At 38.3% G+C, this 14,960-nt stretch overlaps 1 pseudogene; it reads right to left on the bottom strand.

The window, feature by feature from the left end:
* Positions 1–14,960, bottom strand: part of LOC141312754 (uncharacterized) — a 249,274-nt pseudogene that overhangs the window by 116,512 nt on the left and 117,802 nt on the right.

Raw genomic sequence — 14,960 nt, 5'->3', positions numbered from 1 at the left:
CCGGAAGAAACCGCTCGTCTAGTCTGCCGAGAGCGGCCTCTTCCCTCGCGGGCTTCCACTGCAGATACAAGCGGGCAGCCGCGCGGTCCATAACAGACATCAACTCTTCATATGCGGGGCAGGGAGGCTGCATGGGCTCAAACGAGCTCATAATTGTTCCATTTCAACCTCCTGCTCACCCTGGCTTGAAGCCAAAAGAGCACTCGCTGCAGAACCGGAGGATGTGAGAGACAACACATTATCCGCTAGCAGCGCATTCTCGCCTCCGGCTGACATGCGCGAGCGATTAAACGCTCTCTCAAACTCGTCAGCCAGCTCCACCTGTGAGCCCCGCAATCTCAGCCGCCGAGCAGCCTCAGCTGTGGCGGGACCGGAGCAGCATGGGGCAGATGGATGGCCCGATTCCCTCGAGAAAAGGGCCAGACGAGAACGGAGTTTCTTCAAAGTGAAACTCTCACAATGAACGCGCTCCGCTCTTCTAGAGCAGAGCGCGCGTGCTCTTACACCTAAACACACCAAACACGGGTCGTGTGCGTCATCAAGTGTCAGATTTCTCTGACACGGATCCGCACACTTCCTAAACAGTTTTTCTCTAGGCATCGCTGTACTCACTCGTTTAGAACAGAGGACTCTGAAGACAAAAAGATGGTGTTGTGCTCTCAGGCACCTGCTTTATACTAGCAGGCGCCTGATGATGATGTCATAGGCTGGCGCCGGCCAGTGTCAAGTTCACTGTCGTTGTTTCATACATTTGTTTCAGAACCGGTCATGCTGAAGGCAGTTCCCAAAGTGTCCACCAGGACGCAGCGTAGAGTTCCCTCCGGAAGGGAACTCACCATTGCATCTGGAATGCCGAAATCTGGATGAATTGGCTCTTGAAATTACAACATACTTTGGAGTGACAGAGCAGTTTAGGCTTCAGTACAGAGATGTAGAGTTTGGAAATAAATTTTTGAATCTCTCATCAATTTCAGACATTCAAGATAGGAGTACTTTGAAAGTCATATGCTTACCTTGTGAGTCTACCAGCTCTGTAGTATCCTTAGCTCCACTCACCGAAGATATCTGCTCCACAATCCCAGTGATGCTCTCCAATGCATCTGCCAGCTCCTCATCGCAAGAAACAAATGATTCTTCATCTGTTGACTCAAATGAAACTGTCATTTTGTCATCTCCAGAGTCCCGATCTTGCACTTGGCCTACAGTCTTTGTAGTTCCACGCTTTTCATATTGTGCCGAGATGCAGCTCCAGAAAGGAAATGATGATTTCACTGTGAATGGAACTGTGCTGTCTCTTACCCCAAAAATCAGATCTGATATTCTTGAGGGTCTTGCAGAAAAAATTATTAAGTACACTGCATATCCAAGGGATGATCAGTTTGAAAAAGTTGCTGAGGCCTTAATACAGATTTGCCATGTTTGCGCGAGAAAGGAACTCCCACTGGGTATTCTGGATGGAAACACTACATTAAGATCAAGATGATGAACTTCCGCACCAAGCTTGGCCGAGCTGGACACCCAGAAGTCGTCGTCAACTCCCTTAAACACAAACAGAAAGGCCAGGGAAAACCAGCTGCAAACATAAAAAAGCCCCGGAAAGCAGAAGTTAATTTCTTTCCAAACCATCCCAGAGGCGAAACCCCAGACAGCCTGGAAGCAGAAAGGGCTGCTCTTTTGACAGAGGTAAAAAAACAGAATAACGAGACCGTTATCAAGGAAAAGATGCATCGTACCTTCTCGTACAGACGTCAAGAAATTCTTCAGGAACCTATGATTACAGAGGTCCGAAACAGATGGCCAGCACTGTTCCAAGTTGGAGAAGTAAGTGTAGTAACCCGTATGTTTAAAATGGAAATGTATATTCATATTGTTACATGTCTCGTTTCAAGTGAAGAACATCCTGTTCTTTAAATCTTTTTCAGATCAACTTGGAGTTTATGCGTATAACAACTGTTCCTCTGACATCCAAATTCATTGGTCAACTGGACAAATACACTGATGACCTGCTGAAGGTTTTCCGTCACAAAGGAGGAACTGCAGGACAGAAAATCCGCAGGATAATGGCACTGACAGCTGAAGTAAGTGCGTTTTTCGTTTGTTTTTAATGTATGTATTCATGTGTTCATGTATTCCAGTAGTTACTCATCATGACTGGGTTTTAGAAACCTTTCTTTGACATAAACATGTAGAGACAAACATTTTTACACACTTAAACACAATTATTTGATTAGTGGGGACATCCTAATCTCACTATCACACATGTTCAAAAGAATTTATTGGCCTAATTGTTCAAATATACTATTGTTAGATCATTATACATAGCATTGTCAAGAAAAAGAAGTATACAATATAAGAAAAACAACCACAAATTCCTATTAAAAATAAGGTACTTGATTAAGATAATTGTGTCTTTATACTTGAAATTCAGCCTTATGTAAACTGTAAATCAGTTACTAATGTTATGTTTTTTGGGATCTTTTTACACTTGTTTGAGAATGAAGACATAAACATCAAGCGTGATTGCATCCTAAGGAGCCTGAGTGTCTACCTTAATGAGGATCTTGAGACGCTTGTCAAAGAATTTGTGGTAAGTGTATGTTTAAATACTCTTTATGTTAGAATTTTAAAATTAAAACTCTTGTATATTTATCATTACTGCATTTTATTTGTAAAGTACTGGTGTTCAATAAAAATACAGTATACAAGCCAATAATGGCTAACATTTTACATAATTTTATTCAGTGTCTGAATTGTAATTCATTTACAGCTCTTTGAACATTCATTAACAGATAAAACTAAATAAAAAAACTAGATAAACTTAAAATAAATTACACTCCTCTTCCAATCAGCTGTTGTCATTGCTCTTTTTACTCTACAAAAGCAAAATCACAGTGTTGGATATTGTAATGTAAACACTGCCATAACACATTCAGTACTGAAATTTGTTTTGTACAGGATCTGAAAATGGTTTTGTACAGGACATTGTATTGTGCAAGTTGCATAGTGAGTTTAAAATGATAACCTGATTTTTTTTTTTCATGAGCAACATTATTAATTACTAATTCTCAAAGTACTTTAACCATGAACATTAAATAGGTCTCCAATTTCCTACAAACATTAATGAAGGATTTAAATGGTGAATATTGTACTACCTACCATAGTGTACAACCCAGTCTCACGGCAGTTCGTGTTATAGTCACGAAATTTAATCTATTGATTCGTGTTCATGGACACGAATTTCCCTCTTTTTTCGTGTCAGTCAGCACGAATTTCGATCTCATGTATTTAAATGGGAAATATCTTTCGTGTCACTCAGCACGTATTTCGATCTAATGTATTTCTATGGGCAGGGGCGTGTTTACGTTACAGGCGGCCCTAAGCAAAAACCTCCTGGAGGAGAAATTGGTCGTGTCCTGGGGGTTCCCCTTGGGAAAAAGTCGCAAATGAAAAGCAATTGCGTGCTTTGCATGGTGGGTAAACACGCTACTGTCAATGGGAAATATATTTCGTGTCACTGAGCACGAATTTCGATCTAATGTATTTCAATGGGGAATATATTTCGTGTCACTCAGCACGAATTTCGATCTAATGTATTTCAATGGGAAATATATTTCGTGTCACTCAGCACGAATTTCGATCTAATGTATTTCAATGGGAAATATATTTTGTGTCACTCAGCACGAATTTCGATCTAATGTATTTCAATGGGAAATATATTTCGTGTCACTCAGCACGAATTTCGATCTAATGTATTTCAATGGGAAATATATTTCGTGTCACTCAGCACGAATTTCGATCTAATGTATTTCAATGGGAAATATATTTCGTTTTTAGTTTTTAGTTGTGCCACTGGGGACCACAGACGCTGTATTTTTTTTCTTTCTAATTTGTTATTTATTTACTTATTTTCGTCAGTGCTTACAGTCAAAAAATATAGTATATACATTCCCCTGGTAAATAAGGAGACTGCAGAGTTGTGCTGCTTTTCTGAGAAATGCCGTTTTCCATAGATTTGTGTCAAATATAGCAGTAAATAGTACAGTAGCTACATTTGAGCCTTACCGACCGTTTGCTGTGGTGAATATGCCAGCTAAAACTACCCGTCGTAATTCTAATAAACAATATCACACTTATTTTTAATGCCATTTTTATTAATCTCAAACTATGTTATAATTGTCTTTGCTCATCGCTTAATAAGACAGCTGGTAAAACAGCTGTACTAATGAAAATAATATGATTTTGCTGTGCTCCTGATTATTTTCTGAAGCTTACAATTTTATGTTTTTTTATTTGTTTATTTACTTATTTACTTATTTGTTTGTTTATTTGTTTATTGCTCTGTGTCAGTTCAAGCCATGTGTATATACATATTTTAAATAATAAATAGAAGAAAAGAAAAGAAAAGAAAAGAAAAGAAAAGAACAATACCCATGAGCCTCAGCCTCCGTTGCTATGGAGACGGAGCCAGTCTGCTTTGCAATTGGGTGAATTCTTCTCATTGCGCGCAAACCACTGTCCAGGTAGGTTACTAGGCTAATAATTAATGATCACGTTTTGTTTAAATTTTTAAAATGGATCCCTTTCTTTGCCATTAGGCTCGCCTGGTTTACATGTTAGGACAACAATTAAAGCCCGACCAAAGGTTTCCTCATTATCAGCGAAAAAACTTTTTTAAATTAGGCTTGCTAAACGGGGCTAGCTAACTTCAATATAAGCTAACTCTAGTTTTAAGTTATGTCAGCCTGGTGGAGCATTGCGTTATTGTCTGGGATATGGGCGATTTTTTCTCAATCATCATGACCTTATGTTTTAATCGTATCCAAAATTGGCAAATGTCAACATTAAGGAGCGCTAAACACGCTCAAGCAGTGTATGTTTCATTCATACTCGACGCTAGAGGCGCTCTCACGCAGAAAGTACAAAAAAGACTAGTAGAAGTAATTACGAATGACGTGCCAGAAAACCCTAATATGGACAAAGGCTACAGCTGTAGCTATGCCGAATAAAAACAGAAAGGTTGTAACTGATGGAAGGACAATGAAAGAATGAAAGACAAATATATGACACATATGGTATGTGATCATGTTATGAAGTATATAAATAATGCAGTGCTGCTGACATAGCATTAATTACAGTATGGAAACTAAAAAATATATTTTCTGCCTTATCCTGTGATACAGATAAGAAAAAAAACAGGGAAAAAATATTATAGACTACAAATTATTGGTTATTGTCCAGCAGTGTAGGCTATTTAGCCAATTAAAAGTAAGATATACACATATATATATATAAATAAATAAAAAGTCTTGTCAGTGTAACCAGGAAAAAAAGTGTTATGTATTATTCTTAGTATATTTGACATATTTCCCCCTTCACATATCTGAATATGTCAGTATATAAATTGGCCTAACATTACTACACATAACATTGCCTTTGAATCTTGGATGACGAAACCCCAGATGCATGTTAGTGTACAGAAAATAGTAAAATTTTGTTTTTTATTCATTTATCTTAAGCATTTATAAGAAATCTCTCACTATAGGGGAGCACTTTTTAAACCTATTTTTAGCATAAGTATTCTACACTATATAATTAACATTTTCTGTTCTCCCTCCAGATCCTGTCAAACGAGTCACCTCACCAGTCCGAATCTAGATAGACCTGATTTAGCGAACCCAAAGGCACTTTTAAGAGCCAACCTCTATCTCTCTTGTTATCTTTTTCTATATCTGTCTATTTGTCACAACTTCTGTGTCCATCTGTCTCACTAACTATATTTCTATCCATCTTTCCAATCTATATCTTCATCTATCTCTCAGTCTTCACAAACTTTCCTCTCTCTCTGTCTTAAACTACTTGTCTGTCTTTTCCATCTTTGTCAGTCTGTCTGTCTTTAGTCTGTCTGTCTGTATCTGTTTGTGTTGCAATGGCGACCAAACATAAACTTGACTCACAGGATCCCCACTACCAAGAGGGGAGACGCATGGCTCTTGAACTGAAACTAGACCGTGTTCTAGCTGAAGCCAGGGTACGATTTTTTAATTTACCTCAATCATTTTATACTTGAACATGCAAATTGGGGAAAAAGTATAAAAATGTAATGAATGTAGAAGAAAGAATATGTCATGCAGGTATATTGCATGATGAAATGAAGTAGTTAACATCCTATAATGCTTTTTGGCATTTGTAAGTGAGGGAATTTATTTTATAAGAATGGAGCTCCATCCTCCCCAAGTTACAGAGCCTTGGAGAATTATGGCAAGGTTTATTAACATGCTCGTTCAACACTTTACTAACACTATGTTGTGTTTTACTTTCACTAATCACCTGTCTTTTGGATCCAGTACCTTTAACAACATCAGTCTTAAAAGAACATTTCACTCCAATACACAGACATCAGCTGAGGAGAGGAAACGTGCACGCTCTGGAGGAGACCCTCCACAGACCTCTAAAAAGGACTTTTTAGGGAGTGGCAAGCCGAGGGGGAGGCAAGGAGGGCGACGCCAAGCTGCAGCTCCAGGTTATATCTGAATTATGTAAATGGTGGACCAAATCAACTTGGAACACTGTAATGAATTATTTAGAGTTCAAAATGTTCCAATATCTGAAAAGACATTAAAAAGTGCATAAACCTTACAGTGGCAATATAGGGGTTATGCAAAACAGACTTCCATATTCTGCTAAACAGGTCTCGTTGCTTCCGGTTCACGTGTTTTACATATGACTTGTTAAATATGAAGGTGTTTTACTCAAGCTGCCTTCAAAGTAGACACTAAAGATGACCATAACCAATTTCCATTACATATGTGGATTGATATATAAAAGTTTTTTATTTTTATTCTTTTCACTAACATTTATATATAAAAACTGGATAAAATGTCAACAATAAAATTAATTAGTTCATTTAACAGATTACCTTAAAAGTCCATCGATATTGCCATTATTTAATATGGCTATTAACACAATCTCCGACAAGCGGAAGAGTTGAGACCTGTTTTCTGGGTTTGGTCAGATGATGTTCAACATCCTTGTTGTATTAAGACATTACCAACTTAACAAAAATATGTCTGATTTCACAAATTGTTTAGTTTTGGGTTCAAAACAAAACAAAACATGAATGCAGTGATAGTCTAACATGTTATTCTTCTATGTACTGTTTTACAGTCGCACACCCTCCTCTTGAGTGCTCCTTGTCATCCAGTGTGGAGGTTCCACTTACTGTACCCTCAGCAAAAGTAAATCCTCAAGAGGAATTTGGTAAATCACAGTGATGAATCTAAAATCCATGTGTAATTAAAGAAAAAAACTGCTTAGACCATACTGACAGTGCAGTAAATGGATTAAGAACACAATTTAGTAAAGTTTAAGGCTGGTTTGATACTGAATCATGAAATTGTGTTTATTCTAAATATTGATCAGTGGGGTTTTAATTGATCCTCCTCTAAATTGTCCCTTTTGATTTTTATTGATATTTTCTTTACAGAAAAAATATGGAGAGGCTCTCTGATATTTTGGCATCTTATCCTTCTGCTGAGCCTCCAAGAAGCTCTGCATCCTCATGGTCTTTTCGGCAGCAGAAAGCCTCAGATCGCTGGAAAGAAGCAAGACCATACCACCTAAAATGCCTTATTGCAAAAGAGGCTGTTGGTCGTCCATTGTGTTGGCTTTGCCATGAGCCTGCTGTTATTAGGTTGGTTTTCAAAATTATTTAACTTTAGGGTAGGCTTGCTATACACCTGAAATAATATATTAGGGAAAAAAATGATCTTCTCCGTAGGTGCACAGAGTGTCTTCCCGAGGAGTGGTTCTGTGGGGACATCACAAAAAACAGCCACTCCACAACAGGGAATGTGTCATCCATGGGTTTTTTGAAGCCATTCCTCCAACCTCGTATGTCATTAAAGGGGAAGATGGATATTGCATCCATGAGCAAGGTACAGTATGCTCTCATGAAAGCCCTCATGTGTGTCTGCAGCCAGTTACAAATAATCTATTTTTTTTTTTGCCAGCTTCCATTTTGTGGAAGGTGAACGTGCCAGACTGCTCCTGTGAAGGCACCAATTTCACCATTTTACCAGGCAAACCAGTAATATTAATTACCATCAATTGTAAAAACCATTCACTATTTAGATTTCTGTTTTGATTTGATGTTTTTCATACTAGTGTGCTGTGGCATTGTGCTTACAATTGTAGTCAAGTCAAAACCTATGGTATAGTATAGCAGATGGTATTGTCATATTAGCCATAACAAAGACAGACATCTTTTATTTTTGTCCTCCGCAAACCAAAATAGTTAGCTGTTACAAAGCAGTAACATCCTTTGTGTCCTTCCAGCATGAAGTCCAATCAACACAGCTGTTTGGAATTTAGTGAATTCGACAAATGTAAACAATGTGTGATACCAAAGCCACCGGAAGGCAAGCCTGCAACCTTTAGCCAAAAAAGTGTAACGGCTAAAACTAACACTGTGGCGCAGGAAAGGACACCAGCCGCCATTTTTTTTAAATGGATGTCAATGGTGGAGGGGCTTCAATATGCTGAACGAAAGGCTTTTTAGAGGAAATAGCTTATGATTTATTGAAACGACAGCCTATCAGCTAATCTTCAACATGTCTTAAACTAAACAATAGTTTCGGATTGAACTATTTTTAGAGTTTCTACTGAAAAAAAATTAAGAGAAGTCACTGACTTTTGGATTCAGCTTTCAGAACATCCTATTCATTCCTATGGTGTCCGCAAATGGCAATAAAGTGTCACACAACTCAGAAACAGAAATTCAATGACATCAATGCTGTAATGTTATGCTTTACCATTACGTTTTATTCAGTAGTAAGTAACACAAATCCTCTCATTTCCCAATAGTAAGACTGTCTTTGGTGATACTACTATTTAAGAAGTTTGGTGTGTGTGCTGGGATTATAGGAAGTTGTGCAGTGTCCCTCAACCATTCACACTGTGCAGAATTACCAAACTGTTGTAAAATGTATTTTTACAATTTACTTTTTTTCTTCCAAGGGCGTTTTGACTCACATCAGCCACTATATTTATGTCAAACGTGCCAGCATCAGTGGACTCCTGACTTAAAGGACCTTCTTAGGAGTGGATATTGGCCAGCCTCTGTCACCAGTTCCATACTTTATACACTGGACCTCCTGAGCTCCTTTCAGGAACTCAAGGTCATCTCTCCGGGATTCTCCAGACAAGCCTTCGCAAAGCTGCTGGAGCATCGCACTAAGATTGGAGGAAGAGTAAGTGTAATTGTTTTTTCACATTATAAAATTTCTTTCCATAAGCAGACATCGTCACATATACTATTTTGTTGTATATATCTTCCAGACTGGACAAATCAACGGTGATGCACTACAGCGGAGTTTCTTAGAGTTTTCATATGCTTCATTTAAGGAAGACCAGCTCTGCTGTGGTGCTCCTTTTACCTGCCCAGCCTGCACGCCGGAAATGTTGGCTGTTTCAGCAGATGGAAATAGAAAGCTCTACCGCTTTCGCCGAGAGACAAGGTAGTCTTTGTTCCTGTCTTTTTATTGAGTTATTTAGTTACTTAATACATTTAATGGATGGATTTCATATTTTTCTTTCTTTCTCAGCTGTGATGACCCTGGCTTTTTTGAAGGGCTCTTTGTGGCTGAAGACAGTGCTGTGTCTACATTTGTTGACACCATTCAGAAAGCTGTGAGAAATGTAAGTTTTAAATAAAGCTATATAAGTCCGACAATCATTTCCTTCCCACTTCAACTACGTCTGCCTACCAACTACTCCAAAATCAACTTGAGAGAATAAGTGCTATATATTGTATAACGCCATTGCTTATATTTGATTGTTGTGTTTGTTATGTGTGTCATAGACACAGGGTAAAGGCACATGTGGGGACTCCCAGTGGACATCAGCGAGGGAGACATCAAGGAGGGCTTCTAAATTGGATGAAGAGGGGATGGAGGTTGCTGTGTGTCGCCACGGATTCCTTCTGAAAGCCCTTAATATGTACAGGGGGGAGATATTTGCCTACCCTCTGTATCTTCAGAAGGAGCTCATGCCAGCCAAGGCACAGTTCTTTGCAATGGATGTGGCTTGCAAATATTGGCCATACTTGGAGAAGGCTGCTAGTGTCCTCAGTGTGATGCATGCTCGAGCCCATGCTACTAAGTGTGAAGTATGTATAACATTGCATCATATGTACATTTGTACTGTTTACAGGCACATTAATAATGTGAAATTAAAGTGAAGCATCACACTATACTATGCTGCTTTTTTGCTTAATCTTTTCTTTTACAGATTGTTTGAAGAAAATTGTGCCGATTTAATTAAAGTGAATTTCTTCCACCATTTACTAATAGATTAAGTGGAGTGGTAGGAACCAGGAAGGAGCAGGGACAACTGCCGGTGAGGAGGTGGAGCAAGTAAACAGTTACCTCTCACGTTGTGCCCTGACAACCAAATATATGTCCAAAGCAGGTAATCAGATTGTTTGCAATATTCTTGCATATTTTTTTTTAAGATTAAGCATCATAACCTCATTATCTGCTTTAAACAGCACGGGTGGACATGCCTACATTGCATGCAATGGGGTGGAACCACAAAAAAAGTATCTCTCTACATCAGTCACAACGGGGCCGTGGCCTAATGGTTAGAGAGTCGGACTTGTAACCCAAAGGTTGCAGGTTCGAGTCTCAGGTCCGGCAGGGATTGTAGGTGGGGGGAGTGAATGTGCAGCACTCTCTCCACCCTCAATACCACGACTGAGGTGAGTCCCTTGAGCAAGGCACCGATCCCCCAACTGCTCCCCGGGCGCCGCAGCAATGGCTGCCAACTGCTCCGGGTGTGTGTTCACGGTGTGTGTGTGTGTGTTCACTACTGTGTGTGTGCACTTGGATGGGTTAAATGCAGAGCACAAATTCCTTGTATGGGTCACCATACTTGGCCTCACTTCACCCCCTTTCCTTTCCTTTCCTTTCCACAAGATATAGGTAAGTCTCCTATTAATTGTTTTGTGAATCCTTTTGTTGTGTGCACTCGGGCTGTTGTTAATCGAACAAAGTTCTGATTATTGGGTAACACTTTACAATACGTGTGCACAAATAAGCATTAATTCATGTTTAATTAATGCACAGATAATCACAAGTTAATGAAGAACTAAACAATTTATTAATGATTACTACATCAGCAACTAATGAACATTCTATATGATTCATAGATTAAGTAATCAATACATTGTTATTAGTTAATTGTGCCATAATGTATTAATTCCCTAATAACTTATTTTATCAACTAATAGTGCAAATTCATGTGTTAGTTACTACAGTGGTCAAAGCTATGTACTTCAACTTCCAGTTGTCTGCTTTAATTACTCATTAGCTAATGATTTGCAGAGATATCATTATGTTATGACTTTACTTATTGAGGCACAAAACTATTAGCTAATTGTTAAGTAATATGTCATTGTGGTTATGATATAGAATTAGTCAGTTATGTGCCTTAATGTGTTGAAGCCATGCATTTAAACTTCCAGTTGTCTGCTTTAATTAATCATTAGCTAATGATTTGCAAAGATATCATTATGTTATGACTTTACTTACTGGGGCACAAAAATATTAACTAATTGTTAAGTAATATAGTTATAGCTAATGATTAATTAAAGCAGACAACTGGAAGTTGAAATGCATGACTTGAACCCATTTTGCTAATTAACACATGAATTTACACTATTAGTTAATAAAATTGGTTATTAGGGAATTAATACATTATGACACACTTAATTAATAACAATTTATTTATTACTTAATCTATGAATCATATAGAATGTTCATTAGTTGCTGATGTAGTAATCATTAATAAATTGTTTAGTTCTTCATTAACTTGTGATTATCAGTGCATTAATTAAACATAAATTAATGCACATGTGTGCACACGTATTGTAAAGTGTTACCAACGTTATCCATTTGTACTGTTTTTATTTTATGTAATCACCTTTTGTCATACGAGGTCCTGTCATTTCTTTGTAATCTTTAATAAATACATCCTTCTGATTTAACACATTTGACAATGGTATTGCTTGGAAACGAGACAGACAATGCTCTTTTTCCCGCCCATGTTTACTTGGAAGAAATGGCAAAACATGAAGTGCTGTATGCATATATTTGAGGGAAGTGGTGGACCCACCATAGGCCTATCTCACAATATGGCGTCCAAGAACGGAAGTAGGGAAGCGATACTTCCGGTCGCGCTGCCGCCCGTTACGATCGTGATTCATTCACAAAAATGGAGCGCGAACTCGTTTTCTCCCAGTCATTAATAAATGTACCAACAACTAGAATAGCAGATGTTGTCCGTTTTGTTGATAGTTTTCAGGGAGATGTGAGGCGATCAAAATTAGACAAGGGTTACAAATTCTTTTTTGAGCAATTCATTTTTGATTATCAAGGTATGTGTAATTTATTAGACAGCTGTCATAATAGATAATTTGCGCAATGTTGTTTTTATGGATTAATTTAAAAGTGGTCTATTAATAATAAAAACGTCCTGTTAACAACTTTTGTGTGTGTGTGTTTGTTTGTTTGGACACTTCAGTCTCAAACATTATTTCAGGGAAAGTGGTAATTAGGGCCAGGTGCTATAGGTCATTACGAAAGCGTGAGGAACCACATCAGCTTGAGGTAAATACGTTCAGTATTTAGCTAATGATTGTTTATAATGCAGTACTTGTCTTAATATCAAACTTAGCGATAACAGCACCATCTGCAGTTAGGATTAAGATAACACAGCATTTGATACTACATACCATATAGTAGATATACATACTTGTGTATATATTATGTGTATGTAATTATGTAATATAATATATATATAAAATATATATATATACACACGTATGAGTATATATATGGGGTAAACAGCTCAGTGTACACCCTAAAGTGTTAAATATGTGAAATACATAGTCTTTGTATCACTTTCTTTAGATCACACTTGAAACCAGTACCCCACCTCAACTGACCGCACATACATGCTCGTGTGCTGCTGGAAGAAGTTTATGCAACCATCTGGTTGCATTACTTTACCAGACAGCACATTTTAGTACACTAGGCACCAAGAACGTTCCTACTGCCCTTGCATGCACAAGCAAGCAGCAAGCCTGGCATAGGCCCCGCACCCAGGTAAAATGAAGAAGAGAACTGCTGATCCTTCAAACTGTTTTAATTTGACAACAGATAACAATAAGGCAGTATTAAATATTAAAAAGTTAGCATAAATAAATACATTGAAGTGCATAATGTGCAAATCAGATCACAATCCCGTACAATATTATAAATACATACATGAATGAATAAATAAATAAAATAAATAATTGTTTCATCCAGGGCATTACTCCAGAACCAGTGGATGAGCTTGTGGTGCGTAAGCCAAAAGCTTCTGGTAGGAGCAGTGTGCAGTCAACTCTGTACAAAGCATATGGAGGTAATCTCCAGATACTAATAAAATACATTTTCAAAATAATTAACAATTAACAGTGCAGTGAGACACAAACATTTTCTTTAGGACCTTTGCCTGATAATGATGTGGTTGCTGGAGCAGCTTCCCTCATTCCCCTTCGACCTCAACCACTTATTGCAAAGATTGTTGATGGGATGTCTGCAGTAACCATGGTGTCATCAAAATTTGGAGAGGTCCCAAAAGGTTCACTGCTTTCGTACCAGTGCCCTGCTGTGCAGCCAACGCATGTGTCTACCCATCCAAATGTACCAGAATTCCCCTCATTACCTGTCCCACAATACACACTTCCACAGTATCATTTTGTCCCTGGCAGCTGGGCTGAACTCATGCATATGCAGAGCCTGGAGGTGACACCTGAAATGTCAGTAATTATTGAGGAGGGAACACGGGATCAATCCAAAAGCCCACTCTGGTTCAGCATGCGTCGTTTCCGGCTTACAGCAAGCAAGTTCTATGAAGCGGCTCATGTGAGGTCAGAATCCACGGCAAAAACACTTGCTGGCCGGATCATCAAAGGTGCCCCCCAGACAAAAGCAATGCGTCGAGGAGTGGAACTTGAGCCAGTGGTTCTTCGCCGCTATGCTGAGACCTTCAGTGTGAATGTTCGTCCATGCGGTCTCATCATCCACCCTGAAGCGCCACACCTTGGTGCTAGTCCAGATGGCAAGGTGGAAGACCCAAATGAAGACCCTCCCTATGGCCTTGTAGAAGTTAAGTGCCCTGATGTAAAAGACATAGGAGAGGCATCACACACTGAATTTGTTGGGGGCCAAGCAAAACTTAGAAAATCACACACCTACCACTGGCAAGTCCAGGGTCAGCTGATGGTCACTGGCTTAGCTTGGTGTGATCTGGTGACTTCACTGTGGAGAGAGTATGGAGAGATGATGAGCTGATCCAAGAAATCAAGGCCAAAGCTGATGAATTCTACTTTGGCACATACATTCACGTTTTGCTAGGGAGAAAATAGACAAAATTGTTGCCAAACAAATGATTTTTCTATTGTATGTTGTTATATTATATTTCTATGTTTTATAGTTATTTAGTTTGCAAGAAAAAAAATCTGAGGATTAGTTTACTGCAATAGACTTTAGGATCTTCTATAACTTATTCAACTTAGATTAATAATTTTATGGTTAGAAGATTTATGATATTGTTTAAACTTACTTTTCCCAAGATGGAAAGATGAGTCAATGACCGTCAAGTCAGTGTGTTCAAAATCTAACAGATGCTGTTGCAGGTAAAAGAAAAGAAAAGGAAAGAGAGTTAGTTTGTGTTAAAAATGTATTAAATAAAAGTTTGATGATTTTCTTTCCCAAATCAAAATAAAACAATCTTCACTTCTAACATTTGATCCAGAAAATGACATACAAAATAATGGAACTTAAAATCCTGTCTGAAAAGGGTAACAAAAACTCAAACTTACCAGAAGATAGACCACAGTGTCACAAAGTAGGCTA

This window comes from Garra rufa, unplaced genomic scaffold, assembly GCF_049309525.1.
Source record: "Garra rufa unplaced genomic scaffold, GarRuf1.0 hap1_unplaced_005, whole genome shotgun sequence".
In the NCBI taxonomy this organism is placed as follows: domain Eukaryota; kingdom Metazoa; phylum Chordata; class Actinopteri; order Cypriniformes; family Cyprinidae; genus Garra; species Garra rufa.
Note: the sequence above shows the minus strand (reverse complement) of the source record. Positions and strands in the feature narration are given on the sequence as shown.